This window comes from Sinocyclocheilus rhinocerous, unplaced genomic scaffold (genome assembly GCF_001515625.1).
Source record: "Sinocyclocheilus rhinocerous isolate Xijiao unplaced genomic scaffold, SAMN03320098_v1.1 scaffold623, whole genome shotgun sequence".
In the NCBI taxonomy this organism is placed as follows: Eukaryota; Metazoa; Chordata; class Actinopteri; order Cypriniformes; family Cyprinidae; genus Sinocyclocheilus; species Sinocyclocheilus rhinocerous.
In genome coordinates, this window is record NW_015644631.1 from 2,334,213 (window position 1) to 2,350,452 (window position 16,240).

General features: G+C 33.2%; 1 pseudogene; it reads right to left on the reverse strand.

Moving 5' to 3' along the window:
• Positions 1–9,987: 9,987 nt before the first annotated feature.
• The window catches only part of LOC107758589 (transmembrane protease serine 2-like), an 18,026-nt pseudogene continuing 11,773 nt past the window's right edge, over positions 9,988–16,240 (reverse strand).

Genomic DNA, 16,240 nt, shown 5'->3' on the forward strand with positions numbered 1-16,240 from the left:
CTGCTAGTAAATTGAATCAGTAATTACAAAGAAACAGCAGTTCAGCACAGAAAATTTGAAGACTGAAATAGCTTTAAAACATACTCCGATAATATTTGAAGAGTTCAGATGCAAAAGCCTCTAAGTGCCGTCTGAAATTTTCTTCTATAATTTTTCTCAGGCTCCTATTTCACTTGAATAGCAATGAAAAAGAACATATTCATTGCCATTAAAGTGAAATGACTGAACCCACATATCGGAGTCTGATAAAAATGCTCATTTTAGAAGAACATTTCAAATGGCATTTAGAGGCTTTTGCATCTGAAATCTTCATTTGTTTTATTTACAAAAAATGTTTTTTTACGGTGTGTGTTTTGTACAAGTAAAATTGAGTAACTCTTTGTAACTTGATAATGATGACTCAAACAAAACCTCATTAATTATAACAAGGAATTACAGTCTTAAAAATAAAGGTGCTTCACGATGCCATAGAAGAACCTTTTTGTCTAAATGGTTCCATGAAGAACCTTTAACATCTGAAGAACCTTTCTGTTTCACAAAAGGTTCTTTGTGGCGAAAGAAGGTTCTTCAGATTATAAAAAGGTAAGAGAGATGGTTCTTTAAAGAACCTTTGACAGAATGGTTCTTTGTGGAACCAAAAATGGTTCTTCTATGGCATCGCTGTGAAGACCCTTTTAAGCACCTTTATTTTTAATAGTGTAAAACGTGTTTGGAAAAAATGTATTACAGTAAGTTAACTCACGTGTTTTCACAGTGCAAAAAAAAAAGTATTTTAGTATTTTATTTTTACTTGATAGTTACACCACTGAACATTTTTAACCATTTAAATGGTATGAGCTTTTTTCAAAAAGGAATGAAACCAACTTGACTGTAACTAGAACACGAAACAAGTATGGTTTAAATTAAATTTTTAAAGCAATTTTTCCTTTTTAATCATTAAAATGATTATCATCCTTATTTGCCATCGATTCATTAGAAATTGCACACCATGCGTGTTTAAAGTGAACAATAAACAGCATGAAGGTAACAGTAACATCACAGTTGTGTATGACAACTTCCTCTAAATGATCTTAATTGGTGGACATGAATTGATGTCATTTAATGTGGTTTGTGTTAGGATTCCGGACCCCCGAGGGCGTGTGAGGTTTTTTTTCCATCCCTTAAGCTGGCTTCATTAATTGACCTTGACAAATCAGAGCATTTGCCTCCAGCGCAGTGAGGCGTTGGGCCGACTCATTGCGTTTTCATGAAAAAACATTAACCTTTAATTAGATTTGAGTAGCCTATGTTATGTCTAATAATAACAGAGTATACTTGATGTTTCTGAACCATTGGTATCTATATTCTATTAAAAATAAATAAACAAAATACACAAATGTGATATTACTTTTTATTTTAAAAAATAATGTTATTATCATTTTTAGTCCAGGAAACATTTCAGCACTCTCAGGGATTTAGGATGATGTTTGCATGCGTTTTAATTCTGTTTTATGCATTATATTATGTTCTTTAGTAATACGTCACCTATTTTGTGCTCGTTTGTGCAACAACGTTAAACCTGATATTATTTGTATGCAGCGGTCTAGAATGATGCTTATAGACAGCATTTTTTAGTTTTGATTTTTAAAAAACGTTTCCCAATAAGTTTAACAACAGAATAAAGTTGATGTTTTTAAACCATGTGCAATTAAAAATAAAGAAATTATTTATTAGTATTATTATTAAGAAGGCAATTAATAATGATACTTATATGTGTGTGTATATAATATATAAGTATAGTAGCAATAATACTAATGTTAATATTATATTAAAAAGAAAAAAACTAATGTGATATTTTAATGTATTGATTAGTAATGATTAGTAAATTAATAATAATAATAATATTTTAAGTAATATATGTATTTATATATATACATATATACACACACACACAAACATGATGACAAATCATATATATATATATATATATATATCGCCTCAATTAAGGTCAGTGTTCATGATTCAACAATAAGAAAGAAACTGGGCAAAAACGGCATCCATGGGAGAGTTACAAGGCAAAAGACACTGCTGATGAAAAACAACACAAAGGCTCGTCTCACATTTGCCAAAAAATATCTTGATTATCCCCAAGACTTTTGGGCAAATATTCTGTGGACTGATGCGACAAAAGGTGAACTTTTTTGAAAGGTGTGTGTCCCGTTACATCTGGCGTAAAACCAACTCAGCATTTCATAAAAAGAACATAGTCAAGTCAAAGTCAGGGCTTAAATCCAATTGAGATGCTGTGGCATGACCTTAAACAGTCCATTCATGCTCAAAAACCCTCCAATGTGGCTGAATTAAAACAATTCTGCAAAGAAGAGTGTGCCAAAATTCCTCCACAGCGATGTGAAAAACTCATTGTTATCACAAACTCTTGATTGCAGTTGTTGCTACAACAAAGGGTGGCACAACCAGTTATTAGATTTAAGGGCAATTACTTTTTCACGTAGTGCCAGGCAGGTTTGGACAGCTTTTTTCCCTTAATAAATGAAATAATTATTTCAAAACTGCATTTTGTATTTACTCAGGTTATCTTTGTGTAATATTAAAATTTGTTTGATGATCTGAATCATTCAAGTGTGAAAAATATGCAAAAAATTAAAAAAACAGGAAGGGGGCAAAAGCTTTTTCACAGAACTGTGTGTGTATATATATATATATATATATATATATAGTGGTGTCAAAATTAGCGCGTTAACGACGCAGGCGATTAATTTTGATTAATTATACAGTGCTCGTAGTAGCGCATGCACTTGAATTGCACGCACAAAGTGCACAAAGCGTTGTATCATATCCAAACCAAAATGAAACGACAAGTATGCAATGTCGTAGTTATGTCGTCAGTTAAGTCACAAAGTTACAAAAAAGACAATTAATCGCGACTAATTTCAGAAAAAATGTGCGATTAATAAGATTGACAGCACTAATATACATACACACACACACAGTATAACATGATAAATTATCTCCAATTAATTTAAGATATTATATAAATTACATATAATTTAATATGATACATATCATTTTTCATTACATTACTTATTATTTAAGTCTGTCTGAAATGTTTTATTCTGATTGGAATATCACAGCAAACAATTTTAATGTCCAATAAAACCATAATGAACCATTGGCCCAGGCAACCTTTCATACATGGCTGTGTTAGTTTTGCATCTGCCTTATCACATGCTCTCTTTCCTCTTTACAGTAAATTATAATCATATTGCAAAAGCATTTTTATTTTTCCTTTATCCACTGATCTTCCATCTCCAGTGCGATTTGTAGACAAATGGCTCTTTTTCTTGCCTGCGCAGGCTCTGCCAGTGGTGTTCAGATTCAGCACAGATCTGTGCATGCTGCAGAATACAGGAGCTGTCACTCGTCACTGCCAAAACCACAGCACATCATTAGACTCAGCCACCGCAACACGCTCGCTTATCCTCATACATTTACACAAATCCCCTCCACACACGCAGCTTACTAGAAAGTCTGCTGTTACGATTAACTCAACAGGCGGCATGAAATACAAATTCCGCTGGCAAATAAAGACGAGAATCTGGGACGGTTTGCATTTTAGGAATCGATCTCTTCTCAAATAGCCCTGTGATTTTTAAGGCGCCCGTATTGTTTCCGTTCACCGTGTCCGGTAGTGTTTTTTCCACGGCTGTCTTCACGTGAGCTGCACAACTCATTACATTCCCTCCACCCACCGCCCAGCACAACCTCTGCACCATTTACTGAATTACAGACCATTTTTTCCCAGGATTCCCTTTCTATACACACAGTCCCGTCTCATTTTTCCTTTTAAGACGTGTTTGTCACATTAATGACTGGTCTACAACATTCATTCTGATTCTCTCCATGCATGAGCCGCTTCACTGCAGCATAACTGAGCTTCCACATGCACCGTAAGCTTGTCTGAAGCAGCCATTGATTCACAGAGCAGACAGGCTGATGTCACGAGACGCCAAACACAGAAAAAGCCACGGTTTCCTTTGCTTTTGGAGCCAATAACAATGTTGGCGCTGGGTTCGCACAGCCCACGCGAGACAGCCGCGGATGGTGCGGTGGGTCTAGCTGAGGGGAGTCGCGTTGGCTGCTACCACAGAGCAGATATCAGGGCGGCTCTCGCTGTTTTTTCTCAGGGGGCGAGTCATGTGCACCAGGCACGCCGAGGATGTTGTGTCCACGGATAGGCGTTGCCCATGGACACGTCTCCTGCGGTTCACTCTCTCGGAGTGACTCCAGCCTAGAGGATGGGAGAGAACCTCAGGGAACGGATAAAACAGAACAGCTAATTATGAGCAGGACAGGCAGTAGTCAGGAGAGATTCGGGATGATGTTTGCATGCGGTTTACTTTCGTAGACTGTTTTGTACCTTAGTTCCTCTGTTTTCATGTTGATTGTAAATGATCATTAAAAGCAATACCTTTTAGGCAATATGGATCTCTAGATGTTTTAATATTTCCTGGCTGTGAGAAACTTTCAAAATTCTAATGAAAATTCTAATTCAATTATTCAAATAAATATTTTTCTTAATTTTTAGTTCTTCATAAATTACATTTCATAAAAAAAATTACATTTAAAATAAAAAAAATTACATTTAAAATAAAAAAAATTAACATTATACTACATAAAATAATTTAAATTAAATTTTAAATTTTAAATAAAGTTAAAAATTCAATTCTCAGTTACACAAATTCTATATTTTACTACTTATTATCGATAACATTCTATAGTTCTACATACTGTAAATTAAATTTAAATACAAAATTAAATAAAAAATGACATTACATTAAATTAAATATTACATTTATAGAATAAGGTACTCTATAAATTACTATATATATATATATATATATATACATTTCAGGATTTTGGATGATGTTAGCATGCGTTATAGTTTTGTAAACTGCATTATAGCATGCTTTTTAGTTCCTATTTTCCTTCAGATTGCAAGTTATTAAATGCAATGCATTTTATGGATGTATATTTATTCATACATTTGTATGGATCTCTAAATGCTTTAATATTTTCTGGCTGTCAGAAATTGCATGAATAAAGGAGTATTATATTATAGTACAACCTAATTAAATTAAATTTAAAATGAATTATTAAAAAAAAAAAAAGGCCAGGAAACATTTCAGGATTCTCAGTTACACTTTTTGTCCAATGTGGTGGAATATATTATCAATAATATTGTATAGTTCTATATAAATTTATTTTAATTAAAAATAATAATAATTACACTTTTTTTTAACATTTCATTAAATTAAATAACATTTTTTTTAATAGAATAAAGAAGAAAATAGACCAGGAAACATTTCAGGACTCAGGGATTTGTGATGACGTTTGCATGCGCTTTAGTTTTGTAAAACATTTTATGCATTAAAACGTGCTCTTTAGTACCTTAGTTCCTATTCTGTGCTTTTTCTGGAACAACACTAAACCTCTTGACGTGATATCATTTCTATGCAACGGTCTAGGATGATTCTTTTGGACAGCACTTTTTAGTTTTGATACAATAAGTGTTTCCCATAAATTTGTATTTTCAGCAGATCTCTTGCTCTCCTTCACTGGCTTTTTTTTTTTTTTTTGTCGACGTGGTTGATACCCATTACAGTTATGAATAGTCACTGTGTCTGGATGGTCCCTGGAGCTCTGGCTATATTCTGCCCTAACAAGCATTTCTGTGGCGGAGCATCAGCACCAGAGCTGCCGCTCTTGCAGCTGTTAGGCTGGAGAATCCCTTACAAAAGCACACGTCTACAGCTCTCCCCAGACTCTACTCACATGCTGCTTCATTTCATCTGGAATGTGGCTTACAATAAATGACAGAATCTTACCGGATGTCCAGATGTCCCTCTGCATGGGGAATGGATGTTATCTGTGCCAACAGAGAGAAAAAGAACAAAAGTAAAAAATAAAAAATATATAATTTGCAATAATATTCTACAGTTTATACTTAATATAATATAATGTTTGTTTTTAATTTAATTATTAAATTAAATTAAATATTTTTCAATTTACATTTTAAATTTAAAAAATACACATTATACTAAATAAAAAATTCAGAATAAAGTAAAAAATTAAAAAGTCAGTTACACATTGAAGAAAAAATATGCATCGCAGACATTTAATTTGAATGAGATTACATGTCTTCTGAATAAAGACAAGAAAAAAAACATCCACAGACGACTGTAAATAATGGCTGCAGTCTGTAGTTTTGAATGTTATATACTCGTAATAACCAATATCATCTTATCACCGGCTTTCCGACACCAGAATATGATCAAACACAGAATACGTAACACACAAAATGACTTCTCTTCCACTTTCTTGTCACAAACGCTTAAGATTTGACGTCTGTTTGATTTCATTAATACCAGCAGCCGAGTGCTCATGTGAATGAGCTCGTTTTACAGGACAGATCCTGCCTAATAAGGTAACTCCCATGAATCACTGGGAGCTAAATGAAACGACGAATCTCTCCCACACAGGAGAATAAGCGCTTGATTGGGCTGAACAGTCTTAATGACCTGCTGTTGGGAATCCATGTATTGATCACATATATTGAATGCTCAGTGCAGTAGCGTCTTCATTCAGATGTCATCCTCCAGTGCAGCGCTGAATAAAACCACTTTGATCTGTATAATGCATCTCTTCTGATCTCTGTTCAAAGGTAAATGCGAAAAAGGTCTGTCGTTCTGCAGGTTTATAATTATTGAAATTTGTATGATGATTTTGGGTGAGTGTGAATAAAGAAGTGCTGACCCTTTCCTTTATTGTGATTATGACACAGTAACCCCACCCTGCCTCATTGGCCACTGACCGCCACCCGCCTGCCGGCCTGCTATTGGCTGTCCACACCGATCCACGCCCAGCAGGTCTCTACAGGCGCAATGCAATAAAACAGGCCACTGGAGAAGAGACAGAGACAGAGAGAGAAAGAATGAAAGGAGCCATTGAATGAAAGAGGCATTAAATAGCATCATAATACGTCATTGCAACTACAATTTCATTTTGTGCCTCAGACTCTACATTTCCACTACTATTTCAAATGACATTTAGCAAATAAAACACTGAAATGTAAATGTAAAATACTAATAATAATAATAATAATAAAACAATAAATAAAACAGCAAGTGAAAAAGGTAGCAAACAGCTTAAATATTTAAAGTTGTGGAACATGTTGCAGAGGTTGATTTTAAAAGAATAAAAAATAGTCCAGAAACACATTTCAGGATTCTGAAAAGTTAAGACTTTTTTTTCCCCCCAAATGTGGTGGAATTCTTTAAGAAATATTATAAATAATATTCCATAATTCTATAGTATATACATTTAATTTAAAAATAATTTAAAATATAGTACATTTATATGTAACATATAAAATTTAATTATAAAATTACACCCTTTAGTACATTTAATTAAAGGAAATAGTATCATTTTTTTATTATTATAGAATTATGTATAAAACAGTCCAGGAAATATTTCAGGATTCCTCACTTTTTAGGTAATATTTCAGTGTCATGGACATTATTAAAATGAATTTAAAAAAGTTTAAAAACAAGAAGAAATCATGCTCAGTTGGCTGTAAATAATGGCTATGGTCTGTTCTTTTGAATGGTATGTGCTAGTAATAACCTATATATATATATATATATATATATATACATATTTCAGAACATGATCAAAAGCAAACTATGTAACATATAAAATTATTTCTGTTTCACTTTCTTCCTTAAAATACTTCAGATTTGACGTTTGTTTGATTGAAAATCAAACAAACAAACAAACAAATAAAACAGAAATAGAAATAAGAAAAAGGTTGTAAACAGCCATAATATTTTAAGATGTGAATTTAGATTAAATAAGCTAATTAAATCTGAATAAATAAGCTTTCCATTGATGTATGGTTTGTTAGGATAGGACAATATTTGGCCGAGATACAACTATTTGAAAATCTGCAAAAAAAAATCAAAATATTGAGAAAATCGCCTTTAAAGTTGTCAAAAATATACCCCAGCGACTTAAGACTGCTTTTGTGCTCCAAGGTCACATTTCAACTTTATTACCATAATAATTTTAACAGAGAGTACAAATTAACAGATATTTTTTTGAGAAAATATAACAATAATTTCACACATTTGCTAGAAATGTAACCTTCATAATGTTGACATACCATTTTTAAGCAAGTAGACAAATGTGTCAGGAAAGAGCATGTTTGAGATGAAATATGAGACAACTCTTATCCAACATATGTAAAACGTATGAAAACTGATAAATGTCTGTTATCTTTTGCACTGGAAGCTCCTGTCGTCAAGTCAAATTCCTTGTGTGTGTAAACATACTTGGTAATAAAGCTCTTCTGATTCTGATTCCGGATGCATAAAATGCTAACTATAAAACGAATATTCCTTAATAATTTGTGAGTTTATGCTGAATTTTTGAGCAGGGGACACTGACAGAGGACTGAGCTCACAGGCAGCTGCTGTCGGGCTTGACTCTGCACAGTAATCAAAGCCTGATTGTTACTCTCACAGCCATAAAACACATCCGAGTCAACTTCTAACAAAACCCTCACACAGGCTTACTGTGTTGCTTAGTAACCAAAGCACATGGCTGACCTTATATGTGTGGTCATAAAAATGTATGAAATTATTTTATTTATTTATTTCTTGATTTTGTTTCATTCCCTATCTCCCTTTCTGCAGTTGGAGTGTCTCATCAGTAGCAGAATCACTGTGTGCAGATCATTATTGTCTGATTATATTTTCAAATATTTATAATTGAATAGTATTGCTGCATTTTTTTTTTACTTCTAATTTGAACACAAACCTAATATTATATTAAATTATATTATATTAACTAATTATACATATATATGATATATGTATATATATATGTGTGTGTGTGTGTGTGTGTGTGTGTGTATGTAATATATATGGTTTTACGAGAGAGAGAGTTATTTTTATTTTTTAATTTCCAAATTTTTATTTGTAAAACCATACAATGCAACCAATAATTATATAATTATTATAAATAATTATATTCTGCTGTATATATCTGTATAGAAAAATTAATACTTTTTAATTTTTTACTCCACAAGGATGCATTTAATTTATCAAAAGTGACAGTAAAGAAATTTATATTGTTAAAAAAAAGATTTCTATTGCAAATAAATGCATCCAATGTTTTCAGCAATAATAAAATAATAATAATAAATGTTTCTTGAGCATCAAATCAGCATATTAGTATAATTTGTGAAGGATCATGTGACACTGAAGACTGCAGTAATGGCTGCTAGAAATTCAGTATTGCATCACAGGAATAAATTAAATGTTAAATATATTCAAATAGAATACAGTTATTTTGAAATTGTAAAAATTATTTCTCAATATTAATGTTTTGACTGTATTTTTATAAAAAAAATGCAGCCTTGGTGAGCATAAGAGACTTCTTTAAAATTTTTAAAGTATAATTCTATAAAATCTATCTATCTATCTATCTATCTATCTATATATGCTGTTCCATGTGTGTATTTTATATTTCAATGTATATTATATATTAATGTATATATTTTTTTTAATGTTTTTAAGGGAAGTCTCTCTCTCTCTCCATTTCTCTACTACTACTTTTACATAATGTTTACTTTTGCAAGGTTAGGAAAAGTTCAGTAGTAAATATTGAACAGAGAGTGCCTTTCTATTTCACACTTACATTGCAAAACTCATCCTGTCCGCAGAACTGCCGACCCTTGCCTGTGTTTAAGGCCAGCAGCAGCTGAGAAGATAAGCGGGACATTCCCCCTCCGCCTGTCCCACAGGACACACAGATGTTGGGCTGGCTGTCTGCACAGCTGTAGGCCTGCCACGCACCGCGGAACCTGCAACTGTCTGACGGAGAGACGGCAGGTTGGCACAGATGGCGTGGAGGTGTACCGGGGGCTGGAGGGAGTGAGCTGGCAATGGAAATAGAAGGGCAGGTACCAACATATCCTCCATCTGGACTCATCACTGGAGAACAGCCACGGGACGTTAACATCGCTGCGGCTGAAGACCTGTCAACATGACAGACAGATGAATGTACAGAGCTGCGTTTGGTACATGCTGCTGAGAGCAGACGGTCTCTACTGTGAACTTGAGAAGAAGAAATAATGCTCAAATTATCCTCGTGAACATCGTAATGTGCTGTACAATTTGTGATTTTTCTGTTTGGTTGCATACTTAACGGGCAAATAAAATAAAATAACATTTGTAAAAAAAAATAATAAATAAAACTTAAAATAAAAAAACAATTTGTGAGACAAAAATTTGATAAATGACGTAAAGCAGTAGCCCAATAAATTAGTTCTGCATACTGAAATTTCTGATTGCAGACTTTATTATTATAACTCTTTAGTATTATTGTTATTATATATTATATTAATAATAACAAAATAATAATAAAAAATATTTTAACTATTACGGTTATTACATATTTTATATTATATAATTATGTAAAGAAAATGAAAATAAACATTGAACAACTAGACAAAAAATGTAAAGCACAACTAATTTGCTCTTGAAAGAGCTTGATTCATTTTCAGATTTCTAATTACATACTTTAGTGATATTATATATATTACATAATTACATAAATAAATACAATTATAAAAAATAAAATTAGCTTTATTATTGTTATTGTTAATGATATAAATAAGATATTCATTCAAATTTTATTAAATAATAACATTAAATAATAATAAGACAAATGCAGAAGCACAACCAATTTGAATTTATATTGCAATTCCTGACTGCAGACTTTAGTATTGTTATTATGTATTATATAATTGTGACACGTTAGAATTTTGGGAAATCGGAGCACAGTATGAGACATTAATGAGACATTTTCTTAAGACGCATGTCAGATTATTCAACCTATTTCTCAGGAGAAACATCGACTTAAGCAAAAGTCTCACATTCTCTCCATTTTAATCTCACTGCTGACTGTGAGACTGAAGAGCTCTTGTATGACTTTTCTTTCTCACAGAAACACTGAGAGAGTGAGACTGACATGCACCGCCACAGCTTTTCCTCTGATTCAAAACCAGATTCCTCTTCCCTTTCATCTTAAAGCAACACAGACGGACCTCAGCTCAATATTAAAGGCAATTCAAATCCAAGCTGGTCTCTCTAAAGGCAGGAAATCACATTTTGCAACAGAACGTCTATTGTTCTATATATAGTCCTAGAAAGCTTTCAGGTGTTTGCAGCTGAATATACTGCATTGTATTCGATGCTGGCAATGCTAACAGATGCCAAACCTTTAAGACAGGCATTATGGGTTTAATGACACCCTGTTGAATGTATTTTGGGATGCTTGTTGATAAAGATGGTGTAGTTTGAAAGCAAGGTGACAGAGAATTCTAGCAAAGTCAGCTCTAATCTAGATTTTAAAGGTCATTTCCGTGGTGGGTACACATGCACGGCTATAGCTCAGTGTAAATATGCAATGCAGTTTTGGTAACAAGATTTTCTTGTTATTTATTTACCTCTCAATTTAATTCACAATCCATGCTGTTCGGTTCAGTAGGCCATAAAATTAGGTGTTGTTTCATTAATGGGAAATAAAAGATGATTGCATCCTAGAGAAAAAAAAAAAAGAAACACTAATTGTGTTATTCTACAACAGTCTCAATTTATTTGCCTCAATTGTATCACATAAAACATTGAATTAAAGAAATGAGACGAGGACCGACCGTCAGTGTGCAGCGCTGGTTTATTACTGTGGCTGGAGCCCAGAGAAGCTGGAGACTTCATTCACCATCAGAGAAGGTGTCAATCACTCCTGTAGAGGACATGCTTTACTGCTGCCCGAGGGCTCCTGTGTGACCTAAATACAAAACTGTCAACAGAAAGACTGACCAACACAGAACAAGCAGAAGAGAATAGCAGAGAATATTCAGTCTTGGATTATCCAATGCATACACTTCTATTTATACAGCATACAGGAGAACTAAAATGCAATCACTGCTATTTATACCAGGTTCCAAGGCATGTATATGTATGTAAAATAACAAATATATATTACATCAAAACTGCAGTCAGTAAAGGCTATATGAGTACTAAGATCATACATATAAAATCCTGGAAATCATACTTGAAACCTCTTTGTAAAATATGAATATTAAATCAAAACTATTGTTTGTCAATGTATATTAAGATTAATAATCGCTAATATTCTAGAAATAATATATATTTATATAAGACGACGACTAATATATGAATACAAAGATGAATAAACACATGCGTTATATGAAATCCTGGAAAACAAGACTGAAAACTCTTTGTAAAATAATGGATACTGTTGTCAAAAATGGTATATGAACACTAAGATATATAAAGTCCTGGAAAACACGCTTGAAACCTCTTAAAGTAAAATAATGCATATATATTCAATCAAAACTTCTGTCAATGTATATTAAGAATAATAATCATTAATATTATAGAAATAATAGGCTATAATACATAATATAAGAAGAAGATTAATGGAAGCCTATGAATACTAAGATGTCATGCATTATGATTCATATATGAAATCCTGCAAAACAAGACTGAAAATTCTTTGTAAAATAATGTATATATATATATAGTATATATATATATATATATATATATATATATATATATAAAGACTGAAAATTCTTTGTAAAATAATGTATATATATATATAGTATATATATATATATATATATATAATCAAAATTGTTGTTAAAAAGGGTATATGACCTAAATCATATATGACTAGGCCTATATAAAACGGTGAAAAACAAGTTTAAGACCTCTTTGTAAAATAATCAAATGTGTACTTGCATGTATTCAAAGCGTACAGAAAATCTTTCTCAAAATTGTTGTCAAAATGGTATATAAATACTAAGATTACAAGACTTGGCACATAGGTTATGAATAATTTTTATGATTTCTCTATTTCATCACCCTTATTGACCTATTATTAGCCTATTTGTTTTGAGGGTTTTGCACAACTTACATAGAACTGAAAATTAACCATAGTTTTATTGTAGTAAAAGTGTAGTAACCATGGTTTTTTGGTGTATTGATTACCATTTGTCTAACCAGTTTTACTACAAATAGGCCTGCATAATTAAACTATGGTTAGTGTAGCAAAACCATGGTTAATTTGTGATTACCATGGTTTAACTATAGTAACCATAAGTGGCTTTATTTGTGGTAAAACCATGGTTAATTTTCCTAAGGGACCGTCTTCAAACATGTTTTTCCAGCCATTCTGTAGTAATATCGTCTAAAACACTTTGCTATTCTTAATTCTTAATCTTGTGACGCTTTCAAATTTTCAATTTTTATCCAAACCTAGGAGAGAAAATGAAGGGAAACCCCGGACTACGATCTGAGGAGGTTTGTTTATCCTGACAGTCTGTGACGCCGCCTGCTGTTTATCAGGAGAACTGCATAAACACACTAGCGCATCATACCCTTTTCGCTTTTATTTCCTTTTAGCATCTACAACGCAGTATGTAAAAAAAATCTCTACAGTTTGCGATTAAAAGCAACTCAATATTACATTTTTTTTAAAAATCCCGTTTAGGCTATAACTAGAAAATATTAGATTTTAGCTACAGACGTTTTCTAATCATAACTAGCCTATTTTAGAATTCATCACACGACGATGGTGCAGAGTAAAAAAGAACAGAAAGCAATAGAAATATGAATCTATCCTTTGACATTTCCTATATACAGAAATAATTTGATGTCAGCAGGTAGTGTTCCTCTAATAAGCCTAATATTGCTCGTGTTGCTGAGGTGAGCTGAGTTGATGCTATTAGCTGATCTTAAAAGCAGCATAGACTGCTGATGTTCAGTAGAATCGCACACAGGGAATCTATGAACGCTGATGTATGACATCGACCTCAAGAACAGAGAGAGAGAGAGAGAGACTAAACCCATAACTGCCCAGTAACAAGCTCTCCCCCCTCATTGGCTGCAGAGGCAAGTGTATTTGATCAGGCCCTCAGACTAAATGACACACTCTGTTTGATCGGCAGACACTAAACCTCCTGTGAGAGCTAAAGGAAGACCTCAGCATCTGTCCTATCTGAAGAATATGTGCCCTGCTCACACCTGGGTGACTGCCTAAAGGGATGCTGCACAAAAAAAATGAAGATTTAGTTATTATGTACTCCCAAACCCTATCCGTCTTCCCTGTAACAGAAGAATATGTTGGCATAATATCATGTTTTTTGAGAGGGTGCTCGCTGCAGAGCCAAATGGGAGGGGCTAGGCCTCTAGCTCCCCCTCGCTGGATCTAGTGGGCGGGGCTTGAGACATCATTGGTCCAGATGCACCGCCGCGCACGCAGGTAGAGTCCGTTCGAACTGATGTACAACCCGTATCGCACGGTAAGAAAACTGTACTTTAAAGATAAAGTGAACTTTGAGATGTATATAAAATCTAAATCTTACATTTATCGCGGTCTCGACATGACTATTAATGTTATTGTTATGTTTTGACCCCCTGAAACATTAATCGGTAATGTTAGTTTTTTCGCGTCTTAACCCAAATGTTGGAGAGGATGCCTCACTAATCTCAGAGCATGAAGGTTGAGACTATCTAAAATTACAGTCAATATTCCATTTAAATTTACAATATAATAAAAAAAAATTACAACCAGCCTGTTGGAGTTCATGCATTCACATATACATACAAAAATGTGCAGATTACATAAATTAGTCTAACTTTATTATTTATTATTTATTACAATTAATCAGATGATTTAGTTTAGTTCATAAATAACCCACACGTTAATGCGGTGGCCAAAAATTAAAGAGGGGTGCACAGATGGTAAGCTTTCACATTGCCTGCTAAGTCTAGTAATTTACATAATCATATAGCATACGCTTTTATCCAAAGCAACTTCAAAAGTGAGGAAACTATTCTAATAAGGAGAAAATAATATGACAAGTTTACATAGATACAAAGTTTAAAAAGGTGTTAGAAACACACATACATAGTGTGAGTAATGTTCTTATCAAGTATTTACGTAATACAGTGGGATATGGAATTGTACATGCTATTTGTTGACAATAAAGCATTATTTTAAAAAAAGTATTTACGTAATGCTGTTTGTCACAGAAACGATACTGACCATGATGAAAAAATCAATCATAATCATGACAAATATTAGAGTAAAATAAGCCAATATTATCTATGCCAGCATCTTGCGCATCAAAACAAGCATTTACTTCCATTATGGTTGAACTGGCAATAACATTAACAGCCACATGGTGGCGCTTGATAGCGCTTCAAGCCCCGCCCACTAGATCCAGCGAGGGGGAGCTGGAGCTCCAGCGAGGGGGAGCTAGAGGTCTAGCCCCTCCCATTTGGCTCTGCAGCGAGCACCACTTGTGTTTTTTGTTGTTGTTGTTTTTTAACCATAGAATGGTAGTGAATTGTGACTGGGGCTGCTTTTAATATAATGTTTATAACATCTTAAAATCCTCATGCCTTATAGTCACATTTAAAGCTAATCACTAATATAGTTTACATTTTGCAACTATACAAGCAAGTATTACAGAACAGCAGCATAAAAGTACTATAAAACTGGTTTATCTGACTTGTGCACTTTACAGTCTTCTGAGGACACAATATGATTGAAAATAAGCTATTAAATCTCTTTTATACATGGTGTCACATTACAGTACACTGTAAAAAATGACAGTGAATTTAATGGTAAAAGACTGTAAAAATGCTACTAAAAACCTGTTAAATGGTTAACGGTAAATTCCCCTACTATACAGTGAAAAACTGTATTGGACATTACATGTAATTTAACGGTAGTATACCGTTTTTGGAAGTGAAAAAGACCGTATAATTTACAGTGAATAACCTTAAATTGACATTCCCAGAATTCCCTGCGTTACATTTCAAATTTGATGTTTTTTTTGTTGAAATAACTATGTTTCTTAGTTTTTTCTTATCAGTTTTGTATATTAGGGTTGTGTGTTACACCTAATGTTGTTAAATAAATGTTTATTGCATTATTTCAGTTTCATGTGCGTTACCATGATGGTGTTTGGTGTTTGTGTGAATGACACTGTGCACCTTAGACTAAAGTAAAGAGATATTCTTTATACAAGTTAAGAGTCAACCACGCCCTCCTAAAAGGGCTCGTTCTGCTCGTTCTA